This window comes from Cornus florida, unplaced genomic scaffold (assembly GCF_030987335.1).
Source record: "Cornus florida cultivar Cherokee Brave unplaced genomic scaffold, ASM3098733v1 CherokeeBrave_3.0.0_Hap2_Chr11, whole genome shotgun sequence".
Taxonomy (NCBI): domain Eukaryota; kingdom Viridiplantae; phylum Streptophyta; class Magnoliopsida; order Cornales; family Cornaceae; genus Cornus; species Cornus florida.
In genome coordinates this window covers 108,290,375-108,309,513 of record NW_026775581.1, presented here as the reverse complement: position 1 = coordinate 108,309,513, position 19,139 = coordinate 108,290,375, and the positions used below count along the sequence as shown (strand labels likewise).

The following is a 19,139-nucleotide window of genomic DNA, read 5'->3' as shown; positions in this document are numbered from 1 at the left end:
TGTGGATGCGGATATATCATAAGTTCATCATGATCCACCCCACATCAGGAACACACGAGAAGGAAAGAGTATGTATACGTCTACTGCAGGCAAGGAGGGTTCATTTAACAGTTAAATCATTGTCCATATGAATCATCCTGCGATATCAACTAAAAATGTTAAAAGGATCTCCTTCTTCCTACCATCCTTGCATTTTCGCGGATAGCATAAATCCGAAGCATAAAGACAATGTTTATTGTTTAAACACATTACCAGTCAGAGAAATATGAACAGTAACAAGAGCATACAGCAAAAACAAGTCAGGTAAGCCTAAAACAAAAAGTTATATTCATTATCCCAAACAGGCTGTTCATAAAAACAAAATACATGGTTCTACTTCCTCTTCGGATCGAAGGGAGTAGATTCAAAAGCATCCACTACATTAGGACTTGAGGTAGGAGGAGTTGAAGCCGCAGGAGCAAGGGAGCTAGGAGTACCCTTCAGGTGTGCCTTCACCATCTCGGCAAAGCGGATTTCAGCTTCCAAAGCCTCTGGCCCTTCATCGTATAGGAAGTGCACCCCCACCTGCTTGTCAAAGGCGTCCGGATCCATCGTCTTAGGGCCTGAGCCCTGATTATAGCCAGACCGGAACGCTTTAGCACTAGCCAGGTGTGCCAGACAAGATTTGCTTCCCCGCATTTGCTTCCCCGCCTTGAAGCAAGTAGTAAGAGCCTCGGTCAGGAGTTGAACTTCGGCCTGAAGAGAATCCACCTTAGCCTCAGAGGCTGACAACTGCCTCTTATACGCATCGTTGGCTTCAGAAGCTATCTTCAGATTGGTAGAGGCAGTAGTAGCTCTCTTCTCTGCATTGTCAAGATCCTTTTCCAGCTTCTTGATGGAGAGGGATTGAGCTTCAGCAGTGGCGCAGAGGGCCATGGTGTGGTATAGACTCTGTTTAACATGGGAGCAAATATAAGCATAAGTAGAAGCATAAGCGAGCAAGAGTAACATAATTCTGAAAGGAGCAATGCGAACCTCTACGGCCCGGACCGGGGCAGAGGGGAGTAGTTGTTCCAACCCCATTTGGCTGATGGCTTCCTCGTCCTTTGGGAGCCACATTCCTCGAGCCACCGCCAGTGCAGCTGAAGGGTCTGTAATCACAGAATCCCCTGAGTGCAGGACTGACCTGTCAGCCCTGGTGAAGGAAGGAGTCCAAGGAACCCCAGTCTCAGCCAGAATAAAGGCCCGAACTTCATCTTCAGGTTCGGCCTCTCCAGTTTTTTTCCCTCTGCTCTTAGAAGTTACCTTGCCCTTGCCAGAGGATGAAGGGTTGAGGCGAGATTTCTTCATTGGTGGTTCCTCAACCTCCACCTCATCCTCAGTTAATCTAATAACAACCAAGGGTTGGGTGTCTTCGGCTTTCTTTTTTAAAGCCTCAGCCCTCCGTATCTCCTCCTCAGTCATGGGGAAACTGTCAAAGGATGGTAGAGACATATCCATGAGGTCTGCAGCAACAGCACTGGAGGCAATATCCTTGAGGTTTGAAGAAGTTAGCAGGTCCTCGATAGGCGAGGGGTCACTCCAGACTCGTTCCTCAAGAAAAGAAAGTCTGTTCCTTGCCGCGGAGGATGGGAATGTAGCTAAAAAAACACCAAGAAACTCATAAGTATGACGAAACATTAAGACTTGGCAAGGAAAACAGCCAGAACACTTGGTATGAAGGGAGGTTAAGTATTCTATACCTAATTTCCCGAACTTGCGCGGGATGGGGAGCGTAATTGATTGGGACACGAACCATTTTCCTTTAACTATAACCATCCTTTCTTTCCACTTCTTTTCGGATGAAGGAAGGTTCGTGCATATCCTTTGATGAAGGGGAGAGGTAAAAAAGAAGCGACCAGGCTCGGTCCCATGCTTAGATATATTGTAAGTAAGCAGAAGGTCGGCAAGGGTCAAATCCAGAGCCTTTAATTTTCGGCGCACCAACAGGGCCGAAAGGATGCGAAAGAAATTAGGGTTTACCTGAAGGGGGGCAAGACCCAGCTTATTAAACACTAAATGATAGAAGGGATGAAGAGGGAATCGGAGGGCGTTAAGATGCCCCACCGAAAGAAGCAACTCATCCTCCTCAATTCCCTCGCCGGAGGTAAAATCGGCACCCTCGGGATATTCTACAATTTCTACTCCCTCGGGAATATCAAATTCTTCCATTACCGAAGCAATAGAGAACTTGATGCGGCGAATAGAGATGATTGCTTTCTTCTCTTCATGAGTAAGAACATAATCAGAGCCTGAGGTAGATGTCTCGGTTGGAAGAGGGGAAGTACCTAATGGATTCGACAAAGGGCGATCTGTAGAAACCCTAAGAGGGGGAGCCCTAATGCGAACGGGGGAAGATGAAGGTGTGGATTCAGAATCCCCAAGGTCTATACGTTCGGGAGTAGATGAAGTACTCATAATGAAAGATTGAAGAGAAAGATGCGAGACTAACCTGACAAAGCGATGGAATGAAGAACGCAGAAGTGCAGCAAGGGCGAATGTAACTCTTGCAAAATCTTGTATGACGGAGTAATAATGAAAGACCTCGAACCGTTTCTGAAGCAAAGTAAAAAACCGGTTTCAATTCCCTCTTTAATAGGAGCCGTCGCTCAATTAAAAACGAAATTTGGGACAAAGTGTGGAGGGAAAAAAACTCCCCCCAATAAAAAGCGCACACGTTACCACTACCCATATCTACATTCCAAGGACATATAAGGCCCATCATGCTCAAGCCCAAATTGAGGGTATTTACAGCCCAAGACCATTGTTATTTATCCTCCAACTTCCATCAAGGCCGAATCAAGAAGTCATCAGCCCAGCTTATGACTATTTAACATCCGGCCTGTTACTTAAGCCCAGCCGGATCAAAATATATCCAGCCTAAGAATGCACAAGTCCTACCAGTCGAAGAATTTACTGTAGAAGGAAAACTCTAAGATAGGAAGTTCTGTACAAGGCAAGTTCTATGTATGGAAAATTCGACAATGGAAAGAACTCTATTAGAAAAGAATGTTTATATAGAAAGAATTGGAGGGCAAGCAACGCGAGTCGTACCATAATTTTGCAATCTTTTGTATATAAATAGAGGCTAAGACCTCCAATAAAAGGATCAAGCAATTCTACGCTTCTCTATATACTGTTCTTGTTTATTTTCATTGTTCGTTGAGTGAGTTGTTTTATTTTTCTCAATCATTATTGGTTGAGCGAAATTCTGCACCTACAGTATGTATGTATAAGATTGTTATACGAATGAAAGGATATGAATTTAAAGAAGAAAAATTGAAAAGCATTGCAGCCTTTGGCAGCATAAATTGTATAAATAAAATTCTTATAATCCAGTACAATTAAAACAAAGAAGAAGATGAAAAATATTTAGCTGTACAATATAAAACTGAAAAGATAAAAAAAGAGAAAGACATTTCATTTATGAAAACAAACGAGTGGTAATGATTTTCATTTAAGTTTGAAATTTTAGAATAACAACGTCGTATTTGTATGTCAATCGGTTTAAGTCGTGAATTATATTATTTTTGGGGTTATGCCATTAATGAAAGCACCCAATCAATTAATATCCAATGAGTCAACTAATGCTGGCCGCTTAGGGAAGTTAATTGGATGTTTTTGTTTTTGTTTTTTTTTTATTTTTATTACCAACAGAACTAAGGGTAATCACTACAATCCTTCTCATTTGTTTAGTGATTACCCTCATTTATTTACCAAGCCTTCTCCATACAACAGCAGCCCGCAAAACACACGGCTTCAGCAGCAAGGACTGAGGTTGCTGGGAACAACTTCACAACCACCACCTTAAGCATCACCCCCATTATGATCTCGAAAAACAATCCCACCAACTGCGAGGCCACCGGATGAGCTAAATGCCGCATTCACATTACACTTAATAAGAGGAAAAGAGGGAGCAGTCCAGGAGCACAACTTAGAAGCACTTAACTGGATGTTGATTGCCTCATTTGGACGTAAAAATGATATTCTTTTGAGTGCCGTTGTATTGTTTTGGAGCACGGACTCAAGGGATGCTTCGTTGGGTTCCATACCTGGCGCACAGTCTAATGCCATGTTTTGTCAAATCCCAATTATAAATCATTGGGTAAAGTGCAAAAAAAACCCCCGAACTATCAGGCAATTGTAAAAAACCCCCTTGATTTAACAAATGCCCCCCTGAACTATTTAAAAGTTGCAGATGAGGACAACAGTACCATTTCCGGTGCTGGAAAAATGAGATTACCAAACTACCCTTTAGTGTTACGGTGTCGTTTGGTTTAGATTTTGTATTATGTTGTTTATGTGTCAAAAAAATCTAAAGAACCAATCAGAAGCTGACAACACAATGCAACCTTATCATCTTATCACTTATCATCACCTAACCACCACTCAATTTAGCGCCAAACAATGTCTGTATACAGCGGGAAACAAACAGCTCTTGTACAACTCTGAAACAGACCTTACACTTTACGATCCATACATCTTGTATTCTAGTGCACTGAAGACGACTCTGAAATAGTCCTTTTGTAGCTGTAATACCCAGTCGTTTAGCTATCTGGCGCAAGGGGTAAATACTTATGAACTTAATAATTGATTTTGGTTTTTAATCTTTAAAAATTGGGTTTTATTTTGGTCTTTATTCGTTAATTTTGAGTTTAATTTTGGTCTTTATTCTTTAATATTGGTTCTGATTTGATCTTTACGCCTTAATATTGGGTTAGATTGGGTTTGATTTTGGTATTGATGCTTTAATATTAGGTTTGATTTTGGTCTTAAATCAATAATATTACACTGTATAAACCTTTGTTGGTCTGTAATGGCAGTTTCTTACCTTCAATGTGTGTCTATGTGTACTTCTGTAGCTGATATATGTATATATATATATATATATATATATATATATATATATATATATATTGTTCTGAGTTTGTTTTTTGCTTTGTCTGTGATAATGTTCGGTAGTGACAGATTTTATAACTTTTATATGTTGGTCAGAGAACTTTTATGCGTGGATCATATATGCTTTTCAGATTTTATGTGATATTGAATAGTACCATTTGTTTGTTTGTAACTATAATGAACTTTATGTCAGGGGTGTGATAACAATGTGTGTCTTCTTATGTTAGATTCCTTTGATGCGATTATTTGTGGTCCTTTATTCTTTTTCAAATATCCAACCAAGGTTCAGTTATGTATAGAAATTGTTAGTGTATGTATATTCCTTTTAGAGTGGTTGTTGAGTGGTCCCTTTTGTATTGGATATGTTGACTAACCCCTTTTGTATTGATTATTTTGTAGAAATTCTTATGTTAGATTCCCTTGATGCGATTGTTGTGGTCCTTTATTCTTTTTCAAATATCCAACCAAGATTCAGTTATGTGAAGTAATTGTTAGTGTATTTATATTCCTTTTAGACTGGTTGTTGAGTGGTCCCTTTTGTATTGAATATGTTGACTAGCCCCTTTTGTATTTTGTACAAAAGTGTCCTTTGTTTGGTACAGGTTTTTCTGCTAAAATTCTCTCTCTTACTTTATAATGAAGCATGAAAAGTGTGAAACTTTTTTTTTATTGATTATGACTGTGCATACTTCCTATTGACATTACCATTATAATTGCAACATAATTGACTTAAATATTACTAAGTAAATAATTTTTTTGTAGATGGGTATATTATATTGCATTAGGTTAAACCATGGGGGTGTGTTTGAGAAAACACCCCATATGGCTTATGTAAGAGGGAAGATATCTTATTTTGACAATGTAGATCCAGACAAAATGTCTTGCATTGAGGTGCAAGATATGGCAGACCAACTTGGGTATGGGAAGATTACTGAGGCTTATTACAAAATGCCTAATGCTGAAGAATTGAAAGAACTAAGGTCTGATGTTGAAGTGTTGAAGATGTTTGAATCTCATGAGGCATATAAGGAAGTCAATGAAATTAATATGTACATTGTTGCACCACAGTTAATGGGAAAAGAGATCTATGTAGAACATCTTGAAGAAAACAATAACAGCCATGTAGATGCTACAATTATTGATTCAGAGATTGACATGCCTTTTGAAGCTGCAAGTGATGATGATGACATTGATGAAGCATATATGGATTTTGCTGAAGTGGAATCTGTATATGGTTTAATTGATGAGTTGAGAAGCTTACCTGGTTCAAATGATGAGATTGACAATGTTATTCATTCCATCCCTAATAGTTGGGAATTTTTGCCTTCAAGGGATCTGGGAAAAATACCTCTACAAATTGGCATGAGGTTTGCATCAGCTGCAGACTTTAGGCTTGCACTTAAGGACCATGTACTTAAGGAAAAGTTGGATATCAGGTTCAGTAGAAATGATGGTGATAGAGTCTCAGCAGTGTGCAAGAATGGTTGTGGCTGGAGGGTATATGCTAGTAAACCAAGTAATGAGAATTGTTTCATAATCAAAACATTGAGCCTGGAATAAAACAATTGCTTGTGGAGTCACAATAGTCAACAAGCTACATCTACATATCTAGCAAATAAGTACTTGGAACAAGTGAGATTGAATCCAAACATGGGGTATGAGTCTCTAAAGAGAACCATTGCAGCTGATTATGACATTGATGTCTCCAAACATAAGGCACGCAGGGCAAAGAAAAGGGCATTAAGCATTATTGAGGGTAATGAAGCTGAACAATATTCCAAGTTGAGGGATTACTGTGCATTGATTCAAAGAACCAATCCTGGAAGTCGTGCAACAATAGGTGTTGATCCCATGTCATATGATAATGAGATAAAAACTTTCCAAAGGATCTTCATTTGTTATGTTGCAATGAAGAAGGGATTTAGAAATGGTTGTAGACCATTCCTTGGAGTGATGGGTGCTTTTTAAAAGGATCTTTTGGTGGTCACCTATTGTCAGCTGTAGCTTGTGATGGAAATGATCAAATGTTCCCTGTTGCATTTGCAGTTGTAGAAGCTGAAACGAAAGACTCTTGGGCATGGTTTATGACAGAGCTAATGGAAGCTGTGGGACCTCATTTTGACATCACTTTCATGTCAGACAGACAAAAAGTAAGTTGTGTGGTACTTCAATTTTTTAAATTGCAGTTCGAAATTTTTTTAAGTTATTCTTTGAGGTTACTTGAATTTTTTTTTTCAATATGAATTTACATTACTTACAGTTTGAAGTTACTTTAATTTTTTTCAATACCAGTTTACATTACTTACACTTTGAAGTGACTTAAATTTTTGTACACTTAGGAGGTAGGTTACTTTATTTTTTTATTTTTTTATTTATTTTTTTCCAATATCACTTTACATTACTTACTGAAGTTAATTTTTTTTTTTTTTTTTTTTTTTTTTTTTTTTTTTTCAGGGGTTGGTAGATAGTTTTGACACCATCTTATATGGGGCTGAACATAGGATTTGTGTGAGACACCTCTTTGAAAATTTGAAGCTCAAATATAAGGGACAAGCATTGAAAAATGAGATATGGGAAGCAGCACAATCATATACAGAAGTGGATTTTCAGTTTCATATGAATAAGATCAGAGAGATGAATGAAGAAGCTTATCAATGGCTGAATAGAGTGCCACCAAGGGTATGGACAAGGTCTAGTTTTGGTTTTCATTGTAAATGCCCTTTGGTGATAAACAACATGTGTGAGTCTTGGAATGCAGTGATTCTTCCTACAAGAGACAAACCTATACTCTACATGTTGGAATGGATTTGAAAGCATCTCATGATGAGATTCCAAAATAAGAGAGATTTCATGAATTCAAAGGCTAGGTTATTATGTCCAGAAATTCAAAAAGAAATAGATAAAAGGAAAAGATGTGCAAGGTTTTGTAAGGTACGCTATGCTGGTTACCATAAATATGAGGTGGAATGCAGAGGAGTTAGTGATGCAGTGGACATTGGGAATAACACATGCACTTGTAAGGTATGGGAAGTTAGTGGCATCCCTTGCAATTATGCTATTGCATGTATGTTTGTAAGAAGAGATCCTGTTGAGATATATGTTGATCCATACTATCACAGGGAGACTTATTTGAAGGCGTATGCAGATTTGATACATCCCATTCCTATGAGATGACTCTTAAATTCAAAACCCACTGACCCTTTGGAACCTCCAACCTATAGGAAACCCACTGGTAGACCTAAAAAGGCAAGGAATAAAAAGAATGATGAGGCAAGTACTTCAACCAAACTGACTTGGTCAAGGGAAACTTTGAAATGTTCAAAATGCAATGAGTGTGGCCACAATACAAGAACATGCAAAGTGAATGAGCCAATAGTGGTTGAGCAACTTCCACCAAAAAGGGGAGGAAGACCACCATTAACTAATAGAGGAACTGTTTATGGTAGAAGAAGTGGAAGGGTTGGTAGAAGGGGTGCAAGGGGTGGTTCAGATACACATTGGGTGCAGCCAACTCAGTATGAAGAGGTAAATATTGTTAAGATGTAGCTAAGTTAATTTTTAAATGTAATTTATTATGTGTGCTACTTATAAAAATATATATAAAAAAATAAATTATTATGTGTGCTAACTCATTTTGTATTTGCAGGTTACAAACATTGCATTTTCTCACTATGGTGAGTCACAAGAATCAGTGCAAGTAAGGGGTGGTGCTTCAATGTATGCAAGAGGTGGTGCTTCAAGGCAGACAAGAGGTGGTACTTCAAGGCAGCCAAGAAATGGTTCATTTCATGCAAGAGGTGGACATGTTGTGTGGCCAAGAGGTGGTGGTGGTGGGCATACAGTGCAGCTATGGGGTGGGCCTTCAGTGGAAGTTAGACAATCTCAAGAGGTAAATGAATTAAATTATTATTGTCAAAGGTGTTGATACTTGGCATTAATACTAATTTAAACTCTTATTAAACATTACAGGTTCACAACATTCCATTTTCTCAGTTGGTTGACACACAAGCATCATCATCTAAGTATACTGACTAACTATCTTATTATGTATAATGACTGACTATGTTAGTGCCTATTTTCCAAGTATGACACTTATTTCATAATTGCAGGTCATTGATGAATGATGAGGGAAGTGAGTATGCTTGTTGGTGAATAGGAAGTTGTTAGGTGTCAAGGGTTTTTGATGTTGTGATGCAGTATTTTGGTTGCTATAATTCAGTATTTTGGTTACTGTTATCCAGTATTTAGGTTGCTATGATGAAGCATTTTGGTTGCTTTGCTGCAGTATTTTGGTTGCTATGATGCAGTTTTTGGTTGCTATCATCCAGTATTTAGGTTGATATGATGAAGTATTTAGGTTGCTATGTTGCAATATTTTGGTTGGTGTCAAGAACATGCAGTATTTAGATTGCTATGGCTTGTTATCTTAAGGCTACCAAGCATTTTTTTGGCTAAAAGGTTCTTTTACAATTGTTGTGATGCAATCTTAGGGCATTTTGGTTCTACAAACTAATTTAGTCTTCATATTTTGGTATTGTAATGTAACTGTGCTCAGGATGCACCTTTCAATGACTTAGTGTGCTCAGGAGGCACCTTTTAATGACTATGTATGCAACCTCTATGTATGCAACCTTTATATGCAATCTTTTAATGACTTTATTAGTATCTTCTATGTACTATTATTGATGATGGAATATATGACCAATTTGCAGGATGATTTTGCAAATCATGATGTATTTAGAGCTTCTGAACTGAAACAACACAATGCACACACTAAAACACAATTGTAGGAACAAAACCAACTTTTATTACTACATAGTCAATAATACAACATCAAATTTGCTACTTTCCCTTATACATGAGTTAGCCCGAACACATACTACTACACCCTATACATCAACTCCAAAAGCACCAAGCACCATACCAAACATCAACTCCTCCAAGAAAACCAAAACAATCTCTGGGATATTGATTGTAGACAGAACCTCACCTCTTTAGCATCACCGCAATAATCAACACCACAACAGATAACAAGAAAAACAAAATGCTCCCAATAAATAGTAAGGAAGCAACTACATTGATTATCGATAGTCCTATTCCTACAACTATTTCTCGTGGTGGTGGTGTTGTTTGTGGTGGTGGTGGTGGTCCTTCTTCTGATAGTGGCCCTACTTGTGATGCTTGTGGATTAGACCATTCCCATAGTCCGCAAACTCTATTTGCACATTTGTAATATATCCTCCCCGGATTAGTCTCAGAATCCGAAATGAATACAGTAGCCTTTCTTCCACATTTGCATTTCATATTGTACAAAACCCTTCGATTTGCAGACGTGGATGGGTCGGACATTGAAGTCATCTTACACAAGAGGAAGAAAACCTGTATACAAAAATATTCAAACAGAAAGAGAACAAAACCTGTAAAGAGAAAATAAATTTGCAACATACCTCAACAACGTAACAGAGCTTATACCAAACCAGTATAGAAAGGTGAGATTAAGAAAGCTTGAACAAAGGTAAACAACTCTTTCGTTTCTCACTGTATATTGAACAAATTCCACATATAGAGTGAAAACTACACAGAGGAGGATAGATCAAGAAAGCTTAAACACAGCTCAACACCACCTTCGTTTCTATCACTTTAAATCGAAGAAAGTTCACCTATATTCAGATTCAAAACTAGAGTTTGTGGGTAACTTACACTACTTTGCTTTGTGAACCTTCACCACCTTGCAGATAATCAAAATCGAACCACTTTATACATAGAACGAGAGAAACCGATTTGCAATACAAAGGCTTCAGGGTTCCAAATGCCAAACAGAAGTCTGAATTGGGGATAAATCCAAGCATAATATATTATAATACTGATGCAACGTCTCAAAACTAATACTTTTTAAACAAAAAAATTCGGCATAACCTCCCCTAAAAATAAGCCTATCACAACCTGTTTAATTGCATTTTTAACCTGTTACGGCTCAAATTCCGAATTCACGGCAATAGTAGATGATAATACACAATCAAATGACCTCGATAATACCTCAAACTAGTATTACTCTCCCCATGCATCAATAAGGTTTACATGTTATCAAATTCACATCCAAATTATCATCAAATACCTTAATTACATTACATAACAAAGTTTTACAAAATATACATATACACCTTCACACTTTTAGTGCTTTGCAAAAATAATGGGAGATATACAAAAGACACAAAAGTGAGCTTCTAGTATCGCTCAAGCTTGAGGTGGGTTGTCGTTCACTGGTTCTTTTCCAAGACCTGAAAAAAATGTATAAATAGTAGGGTGAGCTATATGCTCAGTAGGTGACACTTAAGACACAAATCTTGTGTCCTTGTGAATTCAAGCAAAGCATAGGCCAATGGGAGATAGGGATCATACAATGTAGGGGATCAAATACAACATACAATTCTAAATAATGTAATGCAATGCAATGAAATGCAATGCATGTCAATGACACTCCCCATTTTCATTCTCAAAACCATCACTTTCAAACGTTAATACAGCCCGCCCTTTGGTAACCCCGCCGCGACACGAAAGGAGGATTGGCTAGTGTCCCTGACCCTTGGTAACCCCGCGGCGTCATTATGGGGCCCAGCTAGCTCAACCACGCTAGGGCGACTCCCTAGTCCCCTCTAGGCTATATTAACCTCCGGCCCGTTGGTAACCCCGCAGCGACCAGGTTTCGCATAAAACCATTTTATCAAAAACACTTCCCTGAAATTCTCCATATTTATTTCAAGAACAATTTCTCCCATTTCATACAAACCCAATGGTATGTGCATGTATATATGTTCCATACATTCAATGTCATGGCATTTAAAATTTTCCATCATAAAATTAAACATTCAACATGTTCAACATCTCCCAAGTAATTATTAACACATTAAGATACAACAAAATACATTTAAGCATGTGCATGTATATATATATATGAGCTTAACATCATGAATTGGGAAATTTGGCGCAATTTAAATAAGTATACTCTCATACATCAATTTCAGCATGCTAGCACATAGTAAACATAGGAAATCAACAACTAAATATAATTTGCACATGAACCAACCATATTCAAGATCGTGAAAAACCCTCTAGACATCATTAATACCATCATAGATATAATTAACTCTAAATTAAGCATATTTAATACAACATGGAGGTAAAATTCACAATAGAACAAGACTAGAGTGGATTAAGATGCCCCTACCTCAAAATAGGCAAAACCCTAGATATGGGTTTAAATTTTCGAGTTCCAAAGAAGGCTCAAAACTGGAAATTGCTTGCATCAACGCGTAGAGCTCGTCACACTCGTCGTTTTGTCTCAAACGACACCTAAATCCGGCAAGTAATGAAGATGGAATCAAATATTGAAGTTGAAACCATAAAAAGAAAAAAAAAAAAAAATCCAGAGAGCTTCTGGAATGAAAGAGAACGTGATGCGCAGAGAAGAAGAAAAAGGTAATAATATTGGCTTACAAATCATGTGGGCCCCAGAGGTGAATTAAAATTTTATTTAACTTTAACATATATATATATATATATATATATATATATATATATATACATAAAGTTAAAAACATTACATTCTCCCTAACTTTAAAAGATTTCGTCCCCGAAATCAAGACATACCTGAGGAAGAAAACAACGCTGGATACTTGGAGCGAACCTCCTGTTCAAGCTCCCAAGTAGCCTCCTCGACTCCGTGGTGTCTCCAAAGGACTTTCACCATTGGTATCGTCTTGTTCCTCAACACATTCTGTTGTGTGTCAAGAATCTAAACTGGTCCTTCCTCGTACGAAACATCCTCATCAATGTCCACATCTACCCAACTCAAAATGTGAGATGGATCTGGTTCGTACTTCCGTAACATCGATACATGGAAAACATTGTGGACCCTATCCAACTGTGGTGGCAAAGCAAGCCTGTAGGCAACCTCTCCTACTTGGTCCAAAATCTCAAACGGTCCAATAAATCGTGGCGATAACTTGCCACTTTTCCCGAATTTCATCAATCCCTTCCGTGGAAAAACTCGTAGAAAAACGTGGTCTCCCACCTCAAAGGATAACGGTCGTCTTTGCTTATCCGCATGGCTCTTCTGTCGGCTCTGAGCTGTAAGTAACATCTGTCTTATCAACTTAATCTTCTTAGTAGTCTCGAGTACAATGTCGGGTCCTAAGGCGGCTGTCTCACCTACCTCAGTCCAACAAACAGGAGACCTACAAGGTCTACCATACAACGCCTCAAATGGAGCCATCTGGATGCTCGCTTGATAACTGTTGTTGTAGGCAAACTCAATGAGTGGAAGGTGATCCTCCCAACTATCACCCAAGTCAAGTACACATGCCCGAAGCATATCCTCCAAAATCTGGATAGTACGCTCTGACTGACCGTCCGTCTGTGGATGGAATGCCGTACTAAGATGCAACGTTGAACCAAACGCTGCTTGAAGACCTTCCTAGAACTTCGAAGTGAACTTGGCATCCCTATCTGAAACAATGGTTACTGGAACTCCTTGTAACCTTACAATCTCATTCACATAAAGAACACCAAGCTTCTCTGCATCATCTGTTGCCTTAATAGGCAAAAAGTGAGCCGTCTTGGTCAATCTGTCAATGATGACCCATGCGGCCTCATTGCCGCTTCTTAACCTTGGAAAACCTGTCACAAAATCCATAGCAATATGCTCCCATTTCCATTGCGCTACAGGTAATGGTTGCAACAAACCTGCTGGCCTCTGATGCTCGGCCTTCACCTGCTAACAGGTAAGGCATCTAGCCACAAATTGTGCAACATCATTCTTTATCCCGCTCCACCAATACTGACGTCTTAAATTGTGATACATCTTGGTACCACCTGGATGAATTGCAAAGCGGGAAGTGTGAAACTCCCGTAGGACATCCTCACGACAAACTGTGGGAACCACCAACAAACCCCTGAACCGTAGACCCCCATCTGCATGCAAGGCCCAATCTTTCACTGTCTCACCACTAGAGATCAAAGCGTGGATGGCATCTAAGTCCGGGTCCTGTCTCTGTGACTCAATCACTCGTACAACAAGAGTAGGCCGAGCCACAAGACTAAATAAGAATGCCGATTCACTGCAAGCATCATTATCACAACACTGTAATCCCATCTCTGCCAGATCTTCAAGCATCTTCCACTTTCGAATAGCTAAACTGGCCAAAGTTCCATGAGATTTTCGGCTTAAAGCATCAGCTACAACATTTGCCTTGCCCGGATGATACTGCAAATCAAAGTTGTAATCTTCCAAGTATTCAACCCATCGCCTCTGTCTGTTGTTCAAGTCCTTTTGGGAGAAAAGGTACTTGAAACTTTTGTGATCTGAAAATACCTCGAATCTCTCACCATACAAGTAATGTCTCCAACACTTCAAGGCAAACATAACTGCCGCTAACTCCAGATCATGAGTAGGGTAGTTAAGCTCGTGAGTCTTCAACTGTCGAGACCCATAAGCCACTACTCTACCATCTTGCATCAACACACATCCCAACCCGTCACGTGAAGCATCACAATAGATCACATAACCCAAGCCTCGCTCAGGTATCACCAACACTGGAGCTGTAGTCAATCTCGTCTTCAACTCCTGAAAAGATGAATCACAGGCCTCATTCCAGACAAACCTGACCCCTTTCCGGGTCAAACGGGTCATAGGAGCTGCTAAACGGGAGAAATCCTTCACAAATCTCCGATAGTAACCCGCTAAACCAAGGAAACTGCGGATCTCAAACACATTCTTGGGTCGCTCCCAAGTCAAAACTGCTTCAACCTTTGATGGATCAACTGATACTCCACCTTCTGAAACAACATGCCCCAAAAACTTCACCTCCTGTAGCCAAAACTCACATTTCTCGTATTTGGCATACAATCGATGCTCCCGCAAAATCTGTAAAACAATACTCAAATAGACCTCGTGATCTTCCCGAGTCCGTGAGTACACAAGAATGTCATCCACGAAAACTACCACAAACTGGTCCAAGTAATCGTGAAAGACGCGGTTCATCAAGTCCATGAATGCCGCTGGCGCATTAGTCAAGCCAAAAAGCATAACAAGAAACTCATAGTGTCCATACCGTGTACGGAATGCTGTCTTTGGGATATCCTCATCCCTAACCCGCAACTGATAATAGCCAGACCTCAAGTCAATCTTCGAGAAACAGCTGGCTCCCCTCAACTGATCAAATAAATCATCTATCCTTCGCAAAGGATACTTGTTCTTGATGGTGGCATGATTCAACTTCCGGTAATCAATGCACAACCTCAAAGATCCATCTTTCTTCTTCGCAAACAAGACCGGTGCGCCCCACGGTGACACACTCGGTCGGATGAAACCTTTCATCCTCAAATCATCAAGCTGCCTCTTCAATTCTTCCAATTCAACTGGTGCCATACGATATGGTGCCATAGAAATCGGCGCGGTACTTGGCATTAACTCAATAGAGAACTCCACTTCTCGGTGTGGAGGCAACTCTGTCAAATCTTCTGGAAAAACATCCAAGAAGTCACAAACAATCGCCGGATAAACTTCTCCCACGACATCATCTTCTTCAGCTAGAAGACTAGCTAAGAAATAATCACCATGACTTCGTCCACGAACTCCATAAAATGATGAAATGTGGGAATCACTCCGATCTCCCACGAAAAAGAAACAGTCTCCCTCGGGAGTGCAAATTGTAACTCTTCCTCTGTAACAGTCGATCGTGGCATGAAATGAAGCCAACCAATCCATCCCGAGAATGACATCAAAGCTAGTCATCTCCAGGAGGATAAGGTCAAACACAAAGGTCCGCCCGGCTATCACAATGGAGCAATCCCGCACAACTCGGCTCAATGACACTGAAACCCCAACTGGCGTATCAACACATAACGCCCGATCCATGAAACTAACCTCTAACCCCGATGCAAGTGCAAATGGTGATGAAATGAAAGAATGAGATGCACCAGAGTCAAACAAAACACGGGCCCAACAACCAAACACTGGAAATATACCTCGAAGAACTGACAGTCCAGAAGATGCATCGGTCTGTGCCAGTGCAAAAACACGTCCCTGTGGTACCTGTGCCTGAGGACTGCCAACCTGAACACCTGACTGCTGCACTGACATAGTAGGAGTATCCCTCCTAACTGACCGTGAACCCTGTAAAGACATAGCAGGCTGTGGTGGTGGCGGTATGAAACCTGACTGAACTGTAGCCGACTGAGACGGCCTCTGTCGTGACCCTCTGCCACTAATGGTGCCTGCTCTCTGACTCGGACAGTCTCGAATCAAATGGCCCTGCTGGCCACACCCATAACAAGCTCTCGGAGCTGAAGAAACTGAAGACGATCTCATAGGGCAACTGGACTTTTAATGTCCGGGCTGCTGACACTGATAACAAACAACTGCACTCCTGTCAGATCCAGCTGGCATAGGAGTGGTAGGAGCAGATCTTGTAGACTGTTGCCCCTGAAACTGAGATGGACTGCCCCTGTTCCTTTTCCAAGAAGATCCCTCTAAGGGTGGCCCTGCACCCCTCTTTTGCTTCAATTGCTCTCTTCTTGCATCTTTCTCTTTATTGTCAGCCTCCAGCATCAAAGCCCTTTCCACTGCTTCAAAATAAACCTTAATGAACTGTGCCGTGATCAATGGCCTCATCAGATCATTAAGACCGGAAATAAACTTCCGAGTCTTATTAGCTTCATCTCTCACCACTTCTGGAGCAAAACGGGATAGTGAGGTGAACTTGTTCTCATACTCCGCCACTGACATGTTCCCTTGAATAAGATTATGAAACTGGTCTTGTAACTCCCATCTTTTGGAAAGCGGAAAGTACTTCTCATAAAACAGTTCCTTGAACCTGTCCCAACTCATCTCTTCAATCTTGTACTGGTTGGTGATCGACTTCCACCAAACCTTGGCATCCATAGCAAACTTGTAAGTTGCTAGGATGATCTTCAAGTGATCCTCTGTCACATCCATTGAGGTTAGTTGGGTTTCAACTTGATCCATGTAGTTGTCGGCTACCATTGGGTCCGCACCGCCCTCAAACATAAGCGGCATCAGCTGAGAAAACCCCTTAATGATCTTGAGACGCTTCTGAGCTGGCGTCTCCTCAACTTGAACTGTAGGTTGTGGTGCCGACTGCGACTGAGCAGCAATCGTTGCCCTCACGATATTTTGCAACAAACGATTAAACTCCAGTGCCACAGAACCTTCACCCACTTCTATGGGTACGGGTGTTTCAACATTCTCTCTTCTTGGGGGAACAGCTCTTGGGGGAATCAAGTCCCTAAGAAGCATGCTCTTATCAACTGGCTCCACCGGATTGGAGCTAGAGCTCTCACCAACATCGCCCCTTGTTGGCCTAGGGCCAACTTCTCTAAGTTCCTCACGCCGTGACACCGTGCTATAAAACGAGAAAACGATTCAGAAACATGACACTAAGGTCCACTGTGGACGACTCAACAAGAATTAATACCGTACAACACTTAGCATGCAAGACTATACAAGAAACATTTTAACATAAACAAGTAAGCAAGTAAGCACATAGGCAGTTAAGCATGCTCATTTAAATAAGATACCACGTAGCAAGTAGTTAAGTAAGCAACACAAACAACATTCCATGCGACTCTATGTAGGCCTCTCCCCGTCGTCCTAAAGGTTTTCGAACCTTTACTCTGATACCAAATTTGTAACGTCTCAAAACTAATACTTTTTAAACAAAAAAATTCGGCATAACTTCCCCTAAAAATAGGCCTATCACAACCTGTTTAATTGCATTTTTAACCTGTCACGGCTCAAATTCCGAATTCACGGCAATAGTAGATGATAATACACAATCAAATGACCTCGATAATACCTCAAACTAGTATTACTCTCCCCATGCATCAATAAGGTTTACATGTTATCAAATTCACATCCAAATTATCATCAAATACCTTAATTACATTACATAACAAAGTTTTACAAAATATACATATACACCTTCACACTTTTAGTGCTTTGCAAAAATAATGGGAGATATACAAAAGACACAAAAGTGAGCTTCTAGTATCGCTCAAGCTTGAGGTGGGTTGTCGTTCACCGGTTCTTTTCCAAGACCTGAAAAAAATGTATAAATAGTAGGGTGAGCTATGTGCTCAGTAGGTGACACTTAAGATACAAATCTTGTGTCCTTGTGAATTCAAGCAAAGCATAGGCCAATGGGAGATAGGGATCATACAATGTAGGGGATCAAATACAACATACAATTCAATTTCAATTATAAACAATGCAATGCAATGCAATGAAATGCAATGCATGTCAATGACACTCCCCATTTTCATTCTCAAAACCATCACTTTCAAACGTTAATACAGCCCACCCTTTGGTAACCCCGCCGCGACACAAAAGGAGGATTGGCTAGTGTCCCTGACCCTTGGTAACCCCGCGGCGTCATTATGGGGCCCAGCTAGGGCGACTCCCTAGTCCCCTCTAGGCTATATTAACCTCCGGCCCGTTGGTAACCCCGCAGCGACCGGGTTTCGCATAAAACCATTTTATCAAAAACACTTTCCTGAAATTCCCCATATTTATTTCAAGAACAATTTCTCCCATTTCATGCAAACCCAATGGTATGTGCATGTATATATATTCCACACATTCAATGTCATGGCATTTAAAATTTTCCATCATAAAATTAAACATTCAACATGTTCAACATCTCCCAAGTAATTATTAACACATTAAGATACAACAAAATACATTTAAGCATGTGCATGTATATATATATATGAGCTTAACATCATGAATTGGGAAATTTGGTGCAATTTAAATAAGCATACTCTCATACATCAATTTCAGCATGCTAGTACATAGTAAACATAGGAAATCAACAACTAAATATAATTTGCACATGAACCAACCATATTCAAGATCGTGAAAAACCCTCTAGACATCATTAATACCATCATAGATATAATTAACTCTAAATTAAGCATATTTAATACAACATGGAGGTAAAATTCACAATAGAACAAGACTAGAGTGGATTAAGATGCCCCTACCTTAAAATAGGCAAAACCCTAGAAATGGGTTTAAATTTTCGAGTTCCAAAGAAGGCTCAAAACTGGAAATTGCTTGCATCAACGCGTAGAGCTCGTCATACTCGTCGTTTTGCCTCAAACGGCACCTAAATCCGGCAAGTAATGAAGATGGAATCAAAGAT

The 19,139-nt window shown here is 39.9% G+C and overlaps 1 long non-coding RNA gene across 1 annotated transcript; it reads right to left on the bottom strand.

The window, feature by feature from the left end:
• Nucleotides 1-10,938: 10,938 nt before the first annotated feature.
• LOC132284860 (uncharacterized) lies at nucleotides 10,939-12,419 on the bottom strand. The gene is made up of 2 exons (XR_009472383.1): nucleotides 12,143-12,419; nucleotides 10,939-11,195 (listed from the first exon to the last, which is right to left on the bottom strand). It is a non-coding gene; the product is annotated as an uncharacterized LOC132284860 (long non-coding RNA).
• Between the last annotated feature and the right edge of the window lie 6,720 nt (nucleotides 12,420-19,139).